This window comes from Choloepus didactylus, chromosome 2 (genome assembly GCF_015220235.1).
Source record: "Choloepus didactylus isolate mChoDid1 chromosome 2, mChoDid1.pri, whole genome shotgun sequence".
NCBI lineage: Eukaryota > Metazoa > Chordata > Mammalia > Pilosa > Megalonychidae > Choloepus > Choloepus didactylus.
The window spans coordinates 236,357,871-236,378,745 of record NC_051308.1 but is presented as its reverse complement, the minus strand read 5'-3'; the positions used below and the strand labels follow the sequence as shown (position 1 = coordinate 236,378,745).

At 53.7% G+C, this 20,875-nt stretch overlaps 1 protein-coding gene across 3 annotated transcripts in view; it reads right to left on the bottom strand.

The window, feature by feature from the left end:
• The window catches only part of DHRS3 (dehydrogenase/reductase 3), a 39,521-nt gene that overhangs the window by 16,079 nt on the left and 2,567 nt on the right, over positions 1-20,875 (bottom strand). The gene's annotated exons all lie outside the window — the stretch shown is intronic.

The following is a 20,875-nucleotide window of genomic DNA, read 5'->3' as shown; positions in this document are numbered from 1 at the left end:
TGCACACTCCAGCCCACACCTTGGCTTTGAGCGGCCTCGGGCTCTTTATCTGGGTCACAGGGCTGACCCCACTGGTCCCAGAGGCGACAAAACCCACAGGTCCTCTCTGTGAAAAGCCTACGCCAAAAAGCATCCTTCCCTTCCTGGTGAACATTTTGAGAATGTTCTGGCTACGGGCTCAGCTGTTGGAGAGGACTGTTAAGGAAGCTCCTTGAGTTAGATCAGCCAGCAGTGTCCTCCCACAAGTCCCTGACCACAGCATGCCCCCCAGGCTGATGTGCAGCTAGGAACTGTCCCCCTGGTGAGTACCAGGAAAAACTATACACACCGACATGCATGCAGCGCTTGCTACCTGCCAGTGCCATGCAGGCCCCTGCCAGGACATCGTTTGCAGTCCTCACACCTGCTCTAGGGGGAAGGTGTCACGCCCACTGTGTACACAAGAAAACAGAGGCACAGGGGGACATGCAATTTACCCAAAGTTATGTAGCTGGTAAGCAGTTGGGGCAGGAACTCTCGCCCACGTGGACCGATTCCCAGCCTGTGACCATAGCCACTGGACATTGCTGTGAAATAACACATCCGTTCATTCCACAGGTATCACTGAGCACATGCCGTACGACAATGACAAGACAGCAAGGCATCCACCTCTCAGGAAAGGAAGAAAAGATGCCGCCCTGCCTTCCTTGAGTGCACAATCTTGCTGACTTTATGGATTCATTGGGAGGTAATAGTGATGATCCCCGCCCTCCACTGCTGCTGGGATGCTGGGATCTCAAAGGTCAAGGTGGGAGGCCAAGTGAGGGTGGGAGCCACTCTCCCCAGCACAGGTCAGCACAGTGCCCAGGGCTGGTGGTCGAAGGAGTGGGAGGGTTGCAGGAGCCTGTCGGTTTTCCATGTGGGCCATCACCACTGCTGCTGCCACCACAGCCAATATTTCTTGATTCTCGTGATGTGCTGGTGCTGCCCTGAGTGCTTTAGATGGAGTGCTCACAACAGCTCAGGGTGTGGTGCAGGGGGTTGAGCTGGGTCCCCCAAAAGTCATGCCCAAGTCCTAATCCCCAGTACCTGGGAATGTGACCTTATTTGTGGTGATCTGTTTTGGCAGCCCTGGGAACCCAAAGCAGGTGGTTATCACGACCCTCATTTTACGGAGGTGCCGAGAGGCCAAGGGACTGGCTGGGGGGTGCAGGCCAATAAGCAGTGGAGGCCACCAGCTCTCCCGTCATGCTACTCAGCACTTTAAGACACCCAGCTCTTTTATCTCCTGGCACCTCATCATGGCCTCACTTTGTTTTCTCTCATGCTGTACCCAATCCATCAAGGAACCCAGTGGGCCTGGCCTCTTAAATACAGAATCAACCACTTCTCGCCACCTCCACAGCTGTCACCCCTGCCTCAGTCTATTCTCAACCCAGTAGCCAAAGAGATCCTTCTAGAATGTAATCCTACCTCGTCACTCTGCTCAAACCCCCCAACAGCTCCCCATCTTACTCAGAGGAGAATCTAAAGCCTTAACTACAACTGTGGGCCTTTCCCAATCTGCCCATGCCCCTCTGCCCTCAGCTCTCTGGCCACCCTGCTTCCAAAACCACCAGACCCACTTCTACCTCAGGGCCTTTGCACGAGTCATCTCCATCCTCTCCCCCCAGGTAGCCCTCTCCTCGCACTGTCTCTTCTCACAGGCTCTGCTCAAGTGTCTCTGAAAGGCCTTCAAATGCCCCCCAACTCACAGACCTAGCTCCCCAACTCTGTCCCTGTTTTTTTTTGTTTTTTTTTTTACTTCTGAAGACTCATCACCACCTGATGCTTTAAAGAATTCCTCTACTTTTTAATTCACTCACTGTCCGTATTCCCACACTAGATGCTCCATCAGCACGGCCAGGACAATTTGACAGTGCTTGGCATAGAGGAGGTGCTCAATAAATAGTGAGTGAATAAAAGAACAAAAGAAAGTTCTGGTTAATTGGCTTAATTGGTTCATCAAACTCGTCCAGCAGGCCATCGGATATGTGCTCAGGAGTCTTCCCAGACACAGTGAGCTGGGCCAGTCGGGGCTTGTGCCAGTTTGAATGTATTATGTCCCCCAAATGCCATTATCTTTGATGTAATCTTGTGTGGGCAGACCTATCAGTGTTAATTAGATTGTAATTTTTTGAGTGTTTCCATGGAGATGTGCCCCACCCAACTGTGGGTGATGACTCTGATTGGATAATTTCCATGAAGGTGTTGGCCCGCCCATTCAGGGTGGGTCGGAATTAAATTACTGGAGCACTATATAAGATGAGACAGAAGGAGCAAGCTGCTACAGCCAAGAGGGACACTTTGAAGAAAGCACCGGAACTACAGATGAGAGACAGTTTGAAGACGGCCGTTGAAAGCAGAACTCTTGCTCCGGAGAAGCTGAGGAGGACAAATACCCCAAGTGCAACTAAGAGTGACATTTTTGAGGAACTGCAGCCTAGAGAGGAACGTCCTGGGAGAAAGCCATTTTGAAACCAGAACTTTGCAGCAGATGCCAGCCACGTGCCTTCCCAGCTAACAGAGGTTTTCTGGACACCAGTGGCCATCCTCCAGTGAAGGTACCCAGTTGCTGATGTGTTACCTTGGACACTTAATGGCCTTAACTAAGTGTGTAACTGTGTAACCAAATAAACCCCTTTTTATAAAAGCCAATCCATCTCTGGTGTTTTGCATTCTGGCAGCATTAGCAAACTAGAACAGGGCTGGACAGTGCTTTGTCCTCACCGGGCAGCACACAATTCACACCCAGTGATTTCACCAGCTCCTGGGTCTGGGTCCTCTGCATGCAAAGCAACCCTTTGAGGGCCAGTTGGCTTCCCACTGTCCTCTCTCCATGTCCCCTGGCCCCTGGCCTGGGACACAGAGGCATGTAGGACCCATTTGCAGGATGCAGGGCTATTTCCCTAAATCCCAGGGTAGTCTCCTTCCCCTCCTCTCAGGCTGGGTCTCAACATTGTCCCAGTGTTGGCTTTGGGAGGGGTGGGAAATACCTCCCCGTGTTCTCTCCAAGTACGTAGAAATGAGCAGAGACCTCTGCGGGGTCAGAGCAAGGGAATACTCGCTGTGTACTTTATGCCCTTCTGCGCCGTGGGCATTTTCTCACCATGAACATCAGGACTTTTGCAATTTAAACCACCTACTTCACAAACACAAGGGCTCTGTTCTCTGCCCCAGCCCAGGCCTAGAACCTGTCTTGGTGTTGGTCTGCATTTCTTCCTCTCCACTCGCTGAAACATGCACGTTCCCCTCCATCTCCTCCCTGAGGTCGGAGCACATCCCCACCAAATCCTAAAACCGCCACCTGCCAAGAGGTGTCTGTTCAGCAGCGGCTCAGAAGCCAGGGAGGATCACTGGGGGCTGGGGCCTCACCACATCCCTCGAACACCAGGGACTCCTTGGAGCCTTTCCACTTCTGGGGAAACCTTCCAGAACAAAGGTCGGGAACAGTATCTCACTGCCAGCCATTAACCCACAGGTTGATGTTTCTTTTCATGAACAGCCATGGAGACTGGCCCGAGGGCTGCACCTCCCTCCACGTCTGCCCCAGGACCACACCTGGCAGAGCACAGGGCGGAGAAACTCAAGCCAGAGTTACAGGCTGCAGCGCCAGGACCTGCCACTTGCTCACCAGTCCCTCCAGGTGGAGAAGACCAGGGGACCTTGGGGTGGGGATGTCGAGGAGGGGAGAGGGGAGCTGGATTACAGCCCCCTCCTCAGGTGCTGCGTGTGTCAGCACTCACATCTCAGCATCACGGTCCTGTGAGATGGGAATTGGAAGTCCCGGTACGGACGAGGCACAGAGGCCAAGCAGCTCACGCAGGTCGCACTACCAGAAAGCAGCAGTTGCACCTGGACTCCCAGGCCAAGCTCTTCCATCACTCCCGTCTTGCTTCATTCATTCATTTCTTTACTCGTTCATTCAAGAAGTATTTATTGAGTGGTTATTGTGCACCAGGTTTTGTTGGAGGCTGTGGGAAGACATTCATTCTGTTCTTGTTTGCTTTAGTGCATGTGTGTGTGTGTGGAGGGGGTGGCGGGGTGGCGGGGATAAACAAATGAACAAATAATATACAGAGTGCAAAAGTGTACGGAAGGAAAAGTAAACTTTGTAAGGGACTGCACAGGGTGATGGGGGGTGGGGGTGGGGGAGTCATTTTTAGGTGGGGACCGGGGAAGGACTTTCTGAAAAGGCAACATCTGAGCAGAGCCCTGTGTGAAGCAGGGAAGGGATGATGCAGGTGTCTGGGGAAGGGCATGCCAGGCAGGGGGAACAGCATGTGCAAAGGCCGTGAGGTGGGTTTTCGGGGCTGCATGGAAGCCAAAGTGGCAGAGCTGAGGGAGCCGAAGGGGGATCCAAGGTAGGAGGGTGCAGGCCACGGTGGGGCTTTGAATTCTCTTCCAAGTGAGAAGAGAAGCCCTTTGGAGGGCTGTGAGTGGAGGGATGACAGGCTCTGACTTGGACTTTGGAAATAGTCCTGGCTACTGGAGTGGGAATTTGGAATGCGGGAAGGGGTGAGGCAGCGGAGGGCAGGCCGGTCAGCAGCTGCCAAGACCCAGGTGACAGTTGCAAAAGAGGGAGGTGGCTGGGGCCCTCCGGGTGGAGGTGATAAGAGGGGGTGGAGTTCAGGGGATTCAGGGGACTGGAGAGGGATTGGCCTGAGAAAACAGAACGGAGCTGCCATGCACAGACCCGCTGCACCTCCCACCCCAGGGAAGGTCAGCTTTGGCAAGCTCCGAGGTATCAAAGAAGAAAAATCTTGACTTGGATCCCGAGGTCACTTCAGCTTCTAGAACAGCCAATGTAAGCAGAAGAAAGGGGAGGGGTGGCCGTGTGTGCGAACAAACAGTCCCAGGTGGCACCCGAGGCCTCCCCGGGAAGAGGTGCCGTCTGCGAGCACAGGCCGGCTACCACCTACTCCGCGTTTGTAAACACACCCGTTTCCAGAAGCACAGGGCCCGGGCGCAGCCCCGCTCGGGCGGGCCGGGAGGCGGGTGCACGCACTCGGGGTGGGGGTGAGGGGGCGGCAGGAGGCGCCAACGGCCCAAACCCCAATGCGTCTGGCAGGAGGCTCCAGGAAGTCTTAGGGAAAGTGCGTCCAGGGGTGGGCGGAGGGTGAGAGCCCGCGGGGTCCCCGGCGGGGGCTGGGGAAGGGGTGCGGCCGGGCTGGAGTCCTGGGTGGGGCTTGGGCTAGGATCCCATGTGGCGGATAGGAAAGGGGGGGAGGTAGAAGGGGAGGGGTGAGGACGGGTTTGAGGTCAGGACGGGGGACTGGGAAGGGGGCCAGGTTAGGGACCCAGGCTGGGGCGCTGGGGGTGGGGGGTGGTAGTCAGAGTGAGGTCCCCGGGCAGGGGGGAAGGAGGAGGGTTAGTTGGGGTCCCGGGATGGGGATGGGGCGGATAGAGGGGCCAGGGCTGGGGTCCCGGGCGGGCGAGGGGAGCCCGGTTAGGGTGTCGGGCGGGGGATGGGCGGCGGTGGGGGAGGTTGGGAACGACCCCCTCCCGCGGCGGCGCGTCCGCCCGCACTTCCTCCCGCCCAAGCGGTAAACAAACGCCGTGACGTCATGGGCGCCGCTGACCTGCGGCTGAACCCGGAGCTGTAAATGAGCTGCCAGGTGCCAGCAGCCTCCAGGCCGCGGCCTGCGAGCCACACACGCTCCTCCGCGCCGGCCTGAGGTTACCCCGCTGCACACATGGACAGGATGCTGCAAACGCCACCAGACATTGCAACACGCAGCCAGTCTGCTGGCCGCCGCGTGAACCGTCCCGACGGCCTCCGCCGCGCCCGCCCCCCGGCAGGCACCATCCCAGCTGGAGCGCGGCCGCCCTCCTCCCAGAGCGGCCCCCAGGGGGTCCGCCCTCCACCAGGGACCCCGGCCCCGCCCCCCAGGCGCCTCCAAACCCAGGGCTGGGCCCCTGGGGTCCGCTTTGGGCTTTTTGCTGGACAGATTGGGAAAGCGGCTGCCTTCGGCACTAGGCTTTCTGGGAAGCTCAGTTCCCCTGTTTGGCCTCTTCAGCAAATCTGGGATGCTCGACGGCCCTCCTCCAGGTATAAGAGGATGCCAATGTTTCCCCCGCGGGCTCCCCCAAACCAGAAGCGGGGGACATCGTTTATTCTCAGGTGGCATCTCCATGGCAGTATGCAAGCGGCTGCCCTGCCCTTTGGGATGGGGAGCCACCTGGACGGAGCCGCGAGGACCCTGCTCTGGAGCTGATTTGCTGTGTGACTTTTGGATAAGTCACTTGAAGTATCTGGGCCTCTCGCTCTCCCTCTGGGGAAATGGGGAGACTCGAAACTGACCACCCTCTACTCATGTGGGGAAGGTCAAAAGTGCAAGAAAAAAACACTCCCCGAGCCGCGAGGGCGGGTTAGAAGCCTAAGCCACAAGCCCTTGGCACAGTGAGAAGCTGACTCGCAGAGAAACCAAGGCAGCCCAGGCCCTCTCCCGCCTGCCCCCCTAACTCAGCCTCCTAGGTTTACTGCAAGAAGCTGGATGAGACAGAGGCAGACCCCGGCCTCCACTGACTCGTGTCCACTCGGCCTTGCAACTAAGGATAAGGGGTGAGGACCTTAGAAAGGTCCAGAATTTTACAAGTGCCCCTTTAAGTAAGGCACAGTTTAGCATCAGAGTCAGTTCTGGAATAATGTCCAAATCACTTTCCGGCACATCACCCTGTCCTATTGCAGCACTTTGTTGCTTCCTGCAATTTTAATAGTTGTTTATTGTCTCAGTCACATGCACGTGCGTGCCCCCCTCCCCCCACTCTCTCTCTGGACTGTAGAGTCCCACGCTGACTCCCAGCACCTGGCTCAGTAGTCAGGTGCCTGGTGGATGTCTGAATGAATGAATGAAATCATTTTGCCTCCCCTATGAAGTGGGCAGTAACTCCCTTGAGGGGCAATTGCAGGGGATGAAGTTGGGAACCCGAGTAGAATGGGACCAGCCACAATTTCTGGGGCCCAGTGCACAATGACAATGTGAGGCCCCTTTTTCAAAAATTATCAGGAATTGCAGGGCAGCGACAGCAGAGCATGAAACCAAGGGTAGAAACCCCTGAGAGTGCTGGGCCAGTGGGACTGCACGGTTCACACACGCAGGAAGCTGCTCCTGGTTATCACCCGGGAGGAGCAACACCACACCTGATGCAAGTCAGGACATTTCCACCCCTTTCCTGGGCCGCAGGAAGCAGCTCCCACAACAGTGCAGCCTGGACAGACAGCTGGCGTCAGCTAAATCAGGGTGGCCTGCACGCCCGTTCTCTACATATGCAGAGGAGCAATGGCAGTCAGCATGGAAGCATGCTGGATTTAGGAGCAAAAGCAATAATTAATAATAATAATAATAATAAACAGCCATCATTGTCATTTGCATTCATTCAGGCATGTCTCTTAAGTTGAATAGGAAGACTGACAAATTCTAGCCTCAGCCCCAAATCAAAGAGCTCTAAACCACCCCCATTCCCACTTTTTTCCTCTTAATTTTGACCCACACGTTTGGGGACAAGCCCTACTCTGACCTGTCATGAAGCTGTTTCTGGTCTACCCCATTGTGTTTGATCATGGGGGACCACCCCAGACCCTGAGTACATGACCTATGTGTGGTATTACATTCCTTAAATCCAAAAAATCCGAACTCTGAAACACAGCTAGCCTCATGGGTTTTGGTTATGGGCCGTGGACTGCAACTCTCAGGGTTCTTCTGGATTAGTGGGCCATGGTTTTGTAACCACCCCCCACCATTCAGTATGAATAAATGTATGGGACCCCAAGGCCCTGAAAGTGTAAGTAATCAGCCAAGGGCACAGCCAGAAAGTGGCCAAGCTGGGACTCCAACCCTGGCAGGGCTGCTGGTGGAGGTAAGACAACTGTTGTTTTGGAAAAGGAAAAGACAGTTTTTACTGGGGATAGGTCTTTCAGCATCCCACTACAACTGGAAATTCGGAAGTCGCTGAGCCAATGTCTGACCTTTGCCTAATTAAGCATAATTTACAGACCGGCCTCCAGAGGACACGCTTCAATTACCTGCAAGCTGTGCCGAGAGAACTGTCTATCCTGCAGGCTGTTACTTAGGAATGGGTTTAATTGCTGGGAGGAAGGTCAATCTTGTGGAGTTGACCCTCCCAGCTGGCTGGCACCTGCGCTATCAGGCTGGGGATCTGGCCCGGAGGGCTGGGGGCTTCGGGGCAAGTGACAGGACACTGAGAGGACCATGGGAAATGGCCTGGTCAGCACATCCTGCAAAGGCCAGGATGCCCGGAGCAAATGTGGGGGACCTCAGCCCAGAGGGCCCGGGGAGGCGGGGTTTCCCCTGGGTCCCAGGCCTGTGGGGTAATTTCCAAGGGTCCTCAGCGAGAGCCCCAGCCATGCAACTCCAGAGAATTCTGCTGGGGATTCAGACTTCCCTCACCTTCCATGAACCCGGCCCAGTCCCGCACCCTGTGGAAACCCACCCACGGCTCTCTGGTCCTCTCCCAGTGGAGCCAGAACTCCACCCTCAGCCCCCTTGGTGAGGTCTGGCCCTGCCCATCTCCACTCTCTGATCACACTTCTTCTCTGGCCAGGCCAAACTCTCTGGGGTCCCCAAAGGAACCAAACCCGCTCATCTCCCAATTTCCAGACCTACCCTTCCCCTCCACGGGGATGTAGTCCTGCTACTGCCTCTACCTCATCCATGGTGCCTCCCTTTAGACCCCCATCCCAGAATAATCAACCCTCTTTCCCCAGAAGCCAAACCCCACTGCTACAGAAGTGCCATGTGATCTTGGATAAGCAGTTAACCTCTCTGAGGCTCAGTTGCCTCATCTGTAAAATGGGACAGTAATAGTACCTCTCTCAGGGTTGTTCTGAGGATCAAACCAGATTGTCTATGTAAATTGCTTAGCACTCAGGGAGCACTTATTTAACCCACGATGTCAAAGACCAGGTGGGAGGTGCCTCCTCTGTGCTCACAGCCACCTCCCCACCATGGTCTTCCCCATCGGAGCACCCACTGAATTGCAGGGTCAGTGGAACGCCTCATCCATCTTCCCAGCCAGACGCAGGCCAGGTTGGGAGCCCTGTGTGTCTCTGTCACTGCCACACTTCCAGTGCCTCATGAATACTACTACACTGCTACTTGCCCCTGTAACCTAGGACTGCCCCTGCATACCCCACCTCCTGTCACATCTACCCCTGTGGGAAGCCTTCCAGAATGACCCAGTTTTCTTCTTCTGTGGAGCAGGAGCCCACCCACAGTGGGGTGCAATTAAAGCCCCCCATGTCTGCTCTGCTCTCCAAGGACAAACCCAACCTTGATGGCATTCTACTGCCCCAGCCACATCGTCAGCCACTCTCGGCCGAGGCAGTGGTGACTTCCATTCCTGGCGGATCCGGGGGGCACCGAGAACGGAGCTATGTACTCAGCAGGGGCTCAGTGCAGACCCAACAGGCATTTCCTGAGGCCCCGTCCAGCACGCTTAACAATCTCATGGAATCCTCCCAATGGCCTGGGAGGTCAAGACTCACACTGCACTTTATAGACAAGAAAATGAGGCTTAGAGAAGGCAGCTGGCAGACTAATGGCTCCCAAAGACACCATGTCCTAATCCCCGGAACCTGTGAATGTGTTAGTTACATGGCAAAGGGGAATCAAGGGTGCTAATCAGATAACTTTAAAATGGGGAGATGACCGTGGATTATCAGGGTGGGTCCAGTGTCATCACAGCGTCCTTCACCATAGGAGAGGGAAGCAGAAGACAGCCAGGGAGGTGGGGCAAGAGATGACCATAGAAAAATGGTCAGAGACTCAACACCACCTGCTCTGAAGATAGAGAAGGGGCCACGAGCCAAGGAAGGTGGGTGGCCTCAACAGACACTGGACATGGCAAGGACACAGGTTCGCCTCGAGTCTTCAGGAGGAAGGCAGCCCTGAGGACACCGGATTTTAGCCTAGTGAGACCTGTGTCAGATTCCTGATCTGCAGATATGAAAGAGAGTAAAGGTGTGCTGTTTGAAGCCACTGAGTTTGTGGCAATTTATGGCAGCGTCAGGACACTCATACCGAGCGGCTAAGGGACTTGTACAAGGCCCCCAGCCAGAGGAGCTGGGATCGAAATCCAAGCCTGTCCCCTCCAAAGTCTGTGGTCTCTCAATGGATTAATACCCCCTCCCCATGCTAACCTGTCAGCATCATTGAAAACAAATAGAACAAACTGTTTCTGCTTAAAAATATCCCCTGGAGACTTTTGTAGAGGTGTAGGCAGACACAATGTGCTCATTTTGTGCTTGGGACTTTAGATATGTTATCTCATTTAACCCTCATTTTATAGATTACAAATTTGAGGCTCAGAGAGGTTCAGAAACTTGCCTGGGGTCACACAGCAAGTGAAGGGAAGAGCCAGCATTTGAACCATGGTGTTCATGACTCTTGAGCTCACAATCTTAATACTGGTTCCCTGAGAAAGGAACAATAAACACGAGGGCACAACCATCACTCACACTTCTTCTGGCTTGTAGGTTCAGGAGGTGTCCCCAGAGCCAGGGAAATGGATCTGCCAGCTGAGGAGGTATGAGCCCTTGGGGGCATGCTGTGTTCCCAGCACACACTGACCCTATGCCTCTGCCACCTGAAGGATCCCCAGCACCTCTGCTGTACATTCAAGGGAGGTGCCCTGGAGGGGTGAGGTCAGAGGCACCCCCTTTGCCAACTGAGACATGAGGATATGGGATATGGGAACCAAGAGTAGACAGACTCCAGGTGGGTGTGTCTGACAGGTTTGCTGCCTGCAGGAAGATCTCGCTGCCCTTTGTGGTCAGGCTGGCCCAGCTCCCCATGATGGTCTGCTCCTGGGCCTGTGAGCAAGGCCATGGTGTGCTGGGTAGGCAGACTGGTGGGTCTGTGTCCCCATTAGTCCTGGGAGTTGTAAAAGGAGACAGTTATGGTACCACCGCCACCTTGGAAAGGATCCCATATCACCTCCATTCTGTTCACCTGCCTGTGGCACAAAAGGATGGAGAACTGGCTTCTCACACTTGGGGAAACGTCATTATGAACCCCAGCAAAGGGGCTTCCTCCTCTTGACTTGGGAGCTAGGAGGATTCAAGTTTGGAGCAGCAGAGAGGCAAGTATGAGACCCATGGCAGACAGGACCTGCCTACAAATGAAGGAGAGCAGAGAACAAAGCAGAGAGAGGGAGTCCTGACAACCCTGTTTGAGCTTCTGGATCCAGCCACACCTGAAGCTAGCCCTACCCATGAACCCTCTGATCACATGAGTCACTACACCAATCAGAAGGACACCTCCAGACTCACCATCAGGAAAGCTGTGTTCAACATCGTTTGGCCTACTTAACACTCCCTGGCTACTAAAAACACATGCTGCCTAGACTCTGCTAGGGAGCTGTCAGTGTGGGCCTTTATTAACTGAGAGATAACAATACTTACTGGTTAAGAGCAGATGCCCTGGGTTTACATCCTACTTGGCCACTTACTAGCGGTGTGAAGTTACCGGCCCACTGTCTTGAGCAGTAAAATGGAGATGCCAATAGTACTCAGGTCAAAGGGTTACAGTGGGAATTAAATGACTTTATTACATGCAAAGTTCTTAGAATGGTCCCTGGCACATAGTAGATGCTCAGTAAACGCTGGTTCTAACGAGCTACGATGGACTGGCCGTGCACTCATTCAGGCAACTGACGTTTATGAATCAACCACTGTGTGCCAGGCACCCCATACCGGGTGTCAAGGACATCTGCGGAGAAAGAGGGACATGCCCCCTGTCCTCGAGGATCTTGCAGTCTTTTGAAGAGACCTATCAAAAAGCAGCCACAAAGGGCGATGAGTTGCCATGGTAACCGTGACTTTGGCCTCACCACAGCCCAACCCTGACCGACTGAGCTACCCGGAGGCAGAGATAAAAATGACTAATGCCCGGGTTGGAGGAGGTGGGGGTGGGGGCGGTGGGCAGCTCTCCAACCACCTTCTCCCTCCTTCCCCCCTTCTCCGATGAGGAAAGGGGCTGTTGCCAGTGGTCAGCAACAGAAGGGAAGGCAGCCAGTCTCTAAGCCCTCTCTGTGGGGAGAGTGATTCTGTCCTGCTGATTTCTAGGAAGGGTCAAGGGCTGAAATTCCCCGAGGGCTTCCGTGGCCTGGGTGGAATTCTCCTCTTCCCGGGGAATCCCAGAATACGCTCAGCAGGACGGGTCAGGCCAGCAGGTTCTTTGCCTTTTGTACCTCGCACCCAGCAGGGAATCCAGTCCGTTATTCAAACAGTACAGAGCTAGGACTGGGGGTTTGGGGTGTCCACTGTCACCCTCTACACTCCCCCTCAACCCCCTGCCCCCAAGGAGCAATCACTTCTTACAAAGTCTCTTGCCCTGAAGTAGGAGGTTTATATAAGTTATTTCACTAATCTTCACACCTTCCTTTATCAGATGAGGGAACGGCAGCCCAGAGACAGTCACTTGCCCAAGGTCACAGAGCAGGTCACTGGGAGCACTGGGTGGCCCCTACCATGTACGGGATTAGGAACTTGTTCCCAACAGCCCTGTGGATTGCATGAGCTGGCCTCTACACCCGCCGGACCTTGACACTGCCCAAGGGCCAGCCCTCCGCCTTGGGGCTGGGGTCCCCGAGTCACACTCTCCCCAGGGCTGGGTGATTTTGAGGGAGACAGGGACCGGCAGAAGCCTCTAGAAGCCCTTTCTGGCCACTGGATTTGGGTCAGGTGCTCTTGGGGAGGCTGTCTCAGTGCTGGCTGTGTATTTAAGGCTTCCAGCTCTCGGGATCCCCAGGGGGGAGCAGGGTCCCACTGAGGGCTGAGCAGGGCCTGGGCTGGGAGTGGGGGGTGTGTGGGTCCATCACCTTCATCACCTCAGAGTAGAGTCGAAGTTGAGGAACCAATGTGATGACACTCAGCAAATCCAAGGAAAGCTCAACTGGAGGGAGGCAGTGTGTCCTGAGTAATGTCCCAGAACAGTTATTTCCAAGCCTTATTTTTATTTCTTTTTAGAAGCAATGGCATTCTTTCGAATCACAGGCAAAAATCTTACATGGAACCCTAAGTTACAAAAACAGATAGAAATGAAGCTAATCTAGTCAAATGGAGGTGGGGGTCACCCAGAACTCTACCTGCTCCACCTCCCACTTGCCCCCACCTTCTTGGAACCCGTAGGGTACTCTGGAACCTGGTTTGAAAACTTGGTCTTAGACCGTTGACTGGTGTTGAGGTCTGCTTTGGAGGCTGTCAGGTCCCAGATGGGCCACAAATAGAGAGAAGCGGGACATACAGACTGGAGACCTATAAACTTGAGAACGAGTGTGTTTCCGGGCAGACAAAATGATCATCTGGTCCACTGACTGAGATGCTTTACTATCCCCTACCCTGAAAGGCCCACTGATGAGGGACTTCATGGCTGCATGCCCCAAGGCAGGGGGTCGCCAACGGAGTCAGAAAGGCCTGGGCCCCAGTGGCCTTTGCCAGGCTGACCATTGGCCCTGGCTTCTGCATCCCAGGACACCAGTTTCCCCACCTCTGACATGAGCTCTGCTTCTAGCCTGTCTTGATGGGACCTGGTCCAAGACTTCTTAACCTGGCCTCCAGGACAGGCTTCTTGGAGGGGTCCAAGGACCCCTCAAAAGTATAAAAATAGGTATTGTTGTGAGTTTTCCTTGGAACAGGGTTCCTACTTTCTTTAGATCTTCAATGGGCTCTATAGTCAGCAAAAGATTGAGACAGTGCCACCTCCTCAATTGCCACCTCCTTCAGGAAGTCTTCTAAGATTTCCCCTAGCTCATTGCCATCTTTTCTCAGATTACTTCTGAGGCTCCAGCTTGGTTTTCTCAGGTTTGGCTGGAGGGAGCTATCACTCACTCAGCCCCCTTTGGGGCCTTGCACATTTCAGGTGCTACGCTGGTTGTCAAATGAATGCAGTTTTTCTGAGCAGTTAGTTCTTTCAAGTAAACCTGACAACCAATGACTACCTTAATCCTTTGGCAACTGTCCCGTTCATTGCATGCAAATAGTGCTCCTCAGTGAGTAAAAAAAAAATGTTTTTTTAAAAGTGGATTTAACTATCTCTCCGACCTCATCCTGTTGACTCACAACTGCTTATCAAACCTCCCCAGGGCTCTCTGTGCATTAGGCCCCTTTATTGAACAGTTTGTCTCTTGACCGCTCAGTAACCCTGAATAAGATAGGATGGGCCAGGCTGAGAAGATTTGTCCCCGTGGGAAAGGCCCTAGTTTTGAAGCTAGGAATCCTGGGTTCAAAAGTCCACTGCTCGCTCTGCAGCCTTAGGCATCTCGCCTCACCTGCACCTCTGAAATGCGCAGCTAATCATAACCTGCATCTGGACACGGTCAAGAGGGCAGACAAGACAGTGGAGAAGCACCTCCCAGGCCTGTCTAGTACAAGGAGCCCCAAGAAACCATCGGCATCCCCTTCAGTGCGGCGGGGGCTCTGAGTGCTGAAATTCCCAGTGTCTACTGCCCCCTCCTTCCTCCTCTCCTCTCTCCAGCACCCTGAAAATCACGGACCAGGCAATGACATAACCGCTGGAGGACCCCAGTGAGGTCATGCTGAGAAAGGAGTGTCATCTTTTCATGTTCAAGTGTTGGTAGGTTGAAGCTGGTGACCCTCTTCCTTCTGGCCCGTGACTCTGGGGCCAGAATCTAAGGGTCAAAAGGGACCCGGGAGGGTGTCCAGAGCCAGGCCTCCCCCGCTGCGGGAATCTCTACTGCAAGTTCGCCTAAAGAGCAGCAGGTTTCTTTGCAGAAAGCTCCAAAGGGCAGAAGGGGGGACTGGGGTTCGCCCTTGGGACCACCTGGGACATGTCCAATGCCTCCTTAGGGTTGGGGGGCAGCGGACACCATCTCCCACCCCCTGCAGAGGCACTCAACTCCCAGGGATGGTCACCCAGCCACGCCCCTGAGCCCTGGCTTCTGGGTCCCTGTCAGCCTGAGCTTGCTGCCTGGGGGCTCTCGGGTGGCTCGAGGACCTCCAGGCGTCGCCCGACACTGGCCACCACGCTGCAGAAGGCTGCTGACAAAGCAGAGCAGGAAAGCCTCTCCTTCGCTCTGGGCACCAATACAGATGATTTTATTACATTTCCAGGGAAGTTAAACTTTATTGCCATTAAAAGTCACCTTGTTGGAGTCCACTCATCTTTCCCAAACGCCAGGGGCTTTTCTAATCCAGACGGACGGTCATCACTCCGAAGCAAAGCGCCACAAGGAGAGAACCTCGCCTGCCCCATTCCCTATGGCATCTCCACTGCCCCGTTTGGGGAATTAATGAATGAACTGCATGCAGTCGTGATCCCTAGATCCATGTCCCACCCACAAACGGGTCAGTGCGCCTCACCCGGGTCCCCAGGACCTACTGGTTCAGAATAGAGCGGCGGCGCAGATCCCAGATCCGGGTCCTGGCTGACCGCCCACCCGTCCCAGCAGCAGCAGCACACCAGCCTACCAAGCCCGCCCTTTGTGGTTCTAGGGTCTCCCGGGTCCCACGTGCCCTGCCCCAGCTCTCCCTCACGGCCCCCCTCGCTCACTTGGCTCCAGCCACACGGGCCTCCTCACTCTTCCTCTGGCTGGAATGCCACCCCCTTCTCACCATGTCCTTTAGGTCTGTGTCCTCGTGATCTTCAAGACTTTCCTAAGCGTCCCCTTCTCAGGGCAGCCCCCCTGGCACCCTATCTATAATTTCAGCCCTTCTCCCATTTCTGGGCCCCTTGCCTCATTTGTGTCCTCTTTAACACTTACTACTATCTAACAAGCTATCTCTCTTAACTACCTCCTTTAGCAGGTCTCCCTCGCTAAACTGTCACTCCAGGTGGGCAGGGATCTCGTTTTGCAGGCTGCTGAATCCCTAGTGCTTGCACGGAGTCAGTGCTCCATTGATTTGTTGGCTGAACGAATAAGTGAATGAATGAATGAGTTCCCACCAGTCATTCATTTGCTCTTCTGTTCTAGTGCCTGGGAACTCTCTTTTTGGGATTCAGGACATGTACCCATTTCTAGAATTCTAATACCTCCTCCTTTTGAGGCCACCTCCTGCCCTGCAGACCAGGGCACATCTGAGAGTGCTGGCATCTAGACATGCAGTTACCTTCCCTCTTTTTCACTTTGCTTCAACTGCTTCCTGACCCTTGGGCTCATCTAAATAATACGTTTCAAATGTTTCCTTTCAAGTGTCCTATATACTTGGTGTATTTTTAGATTGTGACTCCTGAAGGCAGCAAGAGAACATCTCACATTCTAGGCGTGGTCCTGCTTCGGCCCAAGGGTGAGGGAGCTGAGGACCACCTTCTCGTAAACCCGGCTGAGATCATTTTCTCAGAGTGGATGACCTCAACATCCAGCAAGGTGGAGATGAACCAGAGAAGGAGCCATGAGGATAAAGCAATCAGAGCGGCTTCCACGCAGCGATACACAAATGCCCTTCAGGCTGAGAGATGAATGTTCAGGAGAGTCTGGAGTCTAATCCAGAATCAGCTGAACGGCCAGGGAGGCCACAGATGGACTTGACGTCTCAGATGCGGTACCACTAGATCTCACGGGCATTCCCTAAAGCCCAAATGGACAATTTAGTGATTTTACAGTAAATAATAGGAAGTTCTGCGCATGATATGCTGGTTAGGAAACTTGGGGCCCCCATTCCCTCAAAAGCTACAGGTTGAAAATATCAACATGTTCTACAAGAGTTGAAATAAATTCAAGGCCAAAGAAATTCAGAAGTGGGCATGGGGCATCCTCTCTGGGGCAGGTGAATTTTCCAACTCAGTGTTATTGCCTGTTTTTCACTGAGTAGCCTCTGATGCCAAGGAAGAAAGGCTGGGATAATCAGTGATGAGGACAAGTGTGTTTTGTTTTGTTTTTTTCCCAGAAAATTCCTCCCCCAATGCAGGTCACTTGGCAATCTGCTGCTTTCCTGCAGATTACAGAGCATGCCAGGACCTCAGAGTCAGTGTGTCCTCTCCCATTTTACAGGGTGTGCTTGGAGAAGGTAGCAATGATTCTGGGGCCAAGCAAGGCAGGGTCTAGAAGCCAGATTAGCAAGGAAGCCTGCAGGGGAGGGAGGTGGGGTGGCAGACGGAGGTACATGTCTATTCACGAATCAACACAAATCATAAGGCCCATTGTTTGATACCCAAGGACCAGATGTGACAGGAAAGACTTTTCCCAAATGTTACGGTAGGACAGATAGGCTACCTTTTTGCTCCCAGGCCAGGTCCAAGTGGGGCCTAGTACTTTTCCCAGAAATGCCCAGCAAAGAATGCATTCAGGGCAAGCATGGCGAGAGACAGACCACTGCTCTCTCCTGCCACCACCCCGTTTTGTGACCTTCGCCCCACATCCATTTCTTAATGCAGCTATTTTGGCTTGATGACTCAGAGTCCCCCAAGATCACCTGTCTGGGCTCCTTTCTTCTTTTCTCACTAGTACTGATCTGACTCAAAGGCTGAAATTTCAGCTCCCTGCTTAACTCCTCAGCTCCTTATCTCACTCTATAACATTTTCTTCCTTCTCTTCCCAGCCCCGTCTCCCAATTCCAGCCAGGTGCATAGTTTTTTGATCAGGTCGTCTCTCAAACCTGCGTTGCTCCTCTCACATCCCTCCTGGTTGAACCTCTTTACTTTCTTCAAGGTTCAGCTCAAACACTACCTGCTTCATGAAACCTTCCACGCGCCCTTGCTATAAATTAGCAGCTCCACCGGGCTTCCTGTGCCGTGGGTTGACTGGTTATCTCTCCAAAACTCAGTCCACCAGGAACATAAGAATGTGCCCTTATTTGCAAATAAGGTCTTTGCGGGTGTAATTAGCTAAGGATCTCGAGATGAGATTATCCTGGATTGAGGGTGAGCACTAAATCCAAGGACAAGTGTCCTTATAAGAGAAAGGAGAGGGAGATTTGAGAGCCAGAGGCAGAAGGAAGAGGCCAAGTGAAGATGGAGGCAGAGAGGGAGTGAGGCTGCCTCAAGCCGAGGGACTCCAGAAGCCACCAGAAGCCACTAGAAGCCGGAAGAGTCCAGGAAGGAGCCTCCCCTCGAGCCTTGGGAGGAGCCTGGCCCTGCCGTCACCTGCTGTCTCGGACTTCTGGACTCCAGAACTGCGAGAGGATAAACTTCTGTTGTTTTAAGCCACCACGTTTGCGTGATTTGTTATGGCAGCCACAGGAAATTGAAACACACTGTAATTTGTGCCTTGACTGTAAACACCTGGCCACAGCTCTGCGCCTTTATTCATCTTTGTTCTTTCTCCCCACAGGGCTCAGAGCTGTGCCAAATATCTAACGGACCCCATGGCCGGGTTTGCCGAACCAGGCTTCCCAAAGATGGTTGTCATGAGCAGCCTGGGCCTGGGTCCAGCCTGCGTGCCAGGACTGGGAGGGCCGTGGGACTTGCTGCATGAACGTGATGGCGAATGGGTTTGACAAATCTACTTAAAGGGCTCGCTCCTGGCTGGCTGCTTTGGGAACAGGACATCTATCCGCATACTGCAAATTCCATCAAGTCCGAAGCAGCTCTCGTAGTGCCTCCATGAAGTGAAAGCTTGATTCCCAGTACTACTCCTCCGCTGATGGAGGGACTGAGCCCACGAATGTTGCCACGTATGTCCCATGGGCCTGCCATTGTGGCCCAGTGCTCCTCGTCCTGTCACTTAACCCCTATGACACCAAAGCCTGGAACAGCCCCTGCAAATACTTCCAAACAAACAGTCCACTTGTCCTCCTCCGAGGGACTCCTGCTAAAACCCATGTCCAACTCAAAGACTTTGGGGACTGGGCCAGCTACTAACTGGCCAGGAGCCTTGGTAGGAGTTGGGCCTGAGTTTTCTGAGGGCTTTTGCGGGAGGAATTTTGGGAGGGTGTAGAAAGCAAAAAAGGATGGTAGTGGGAATAGCCCAGCAAGAGCCTCACCCTCGGAGACCCTAACCATGTGGGTAAGGAGAGAAGTCTCCAGGTTAGAGACTTCCAAACTCCTTCTGGAGCCTTTGTGTCTCTTTAAGAAAAACTTCCCTTTAGATATCACCTTTGCAGCCTAAGGCTCATTACCGCCCACAAATACTGCCAAATCCTGTTTGACTCAAGGGGACTTCAGGTCATCACAGGAAAATAGGTTGTCATCTCCCCAAAAATTAAACAGGCATCTCCTGGCCCTGTCAGTTGTCTGCAGAGGTTCTGATATTCCTTTCCTCTTTCCCCTTTTGGGGACCTTTCCCCTCCATCTCCAAGCCCACGGGAATCCAGGCTGGAAGAGCTCTCAGATGCAGCCTCTGCTCCCCCCGAGGCGAGCAGGAGTCTTGTGTGGTTCAACACCGCCGCCTGTCTAACGTCTTAGCAGGCTGCGGGTGGCGCCGGCCCTGCCTGCCTTTCTCCAGGACCACCCCCGCTGTTCACGTATGTCCCCACCCCACTCAGCCATCTTCCGCGACGTCCGCACCCTCCCCCCAACACCTGGCCCCTTGCCCCCCAAGCCCACTGGGCCCCCAAACACTTGGGGATTGTCCCAAGGCCGTCTTTCAGGCCCCAAACAGATGCCAGCAAGAAGCTGGAATTCCAAATTCCCCCACCGTGACAGCAGCGGAAGGCTCATTAAAAAGTTGCTCCACTAATTGGTCAGATAATTACTAGTTATAAGGAGCCCTCTCAGTCATCCTGATTGGCCCGTGACTGAACCTAATGTGAATGGCACTGGGAGTTTCATAGGGCCCCGCAGATCCTGTTTTGTGTGACCCTGACGCCAATCGAAGGTGTTTTTCTAATTGGCCCTGGATCGATTCCCTGGAAGGGGACATCCATTCCAAGTTGGGAGGGACCATGGTTTCCAGTGCATGAAATTGCAAGGCTCCACTTTCACTGTTCTACTCAACAACCCCCCTCGCCATGTTTCTCTTTCAGTTTATGATTGTTTGCAGTCCGTCAAGTTCTTCATATGCCCACAGCAGTCAGTTACAAGAACAGCAAAAAACAGACCCAGAATTTGGGCCAGCTGGAAGATTCAGAAGAAAGTTTCCCTGGGATGCAGACAGCTAAGGAATGACAGACATATGCAATTGCCCCAACTACAAGACGATATTAAACCCCATGACCCCTCCTCAATGGTGCCCTCTTCAGCCCTCCTGATCCCCCTCCCCAAAGGGCTCTTAAAGTCCTTCAGTGGGGCATAGCTCCAAGGAAATGAAACTGCAGACAACCCTTACTTCCCATTATTCAGTGTGTCCAAGGGTTAAAAACACTTGAGAACTCCCCCTCCAAATGCAAGGTCAAGCAGCTGTCCAAACCACCCAAGGAGAAGCAGAGACTCCTGGACAGCCGGACCCCAGTTAGCTTGGCCACCAACTGGCCCCCATCAGTCCGGTTAGGGAAGAGTTAATCTGCGATCAGCTTGGGCTGACAGTTCAGGCTCCAAAGTTTAGTCCGAGTCAGAGCCACCCCAAGGAATTGTAAATCTCAGGGCAGTATTTAACAAAACACAAGCAACCTGGAATTACATGCAGGTTTGGTTTTCTACAGTACATATTTACTTAATCCCCAAGGTATGTGGCTCCACGTCACATCAGCTGGCTCTGTTGGCCCTTTCAACCCCTTGCTCACAACAGTTTAAGTTTCAAACTAATTCCCCGTTTTTGCTCTTCCTATTAGTAGGGCTGGCTGGAGACAGCTTGGCCTCAAATCTCTTCTCTGATTGCTCCTGTCACTGGGTGTCAGCCTTGCCTGAGTCACCAGTTGGGGGATAGCTGGCTCACCGTCCCCACTCCCCTCTCATCCCAGGTCTCCAAAAACTGGGGAAGGAGGTGCTGGGACTACCAAAAGTTAAAGGAGGCGCCTGGTGGGGGCCCTTTCCCACAGGACCACTGCCCCACTTAAGGGGGG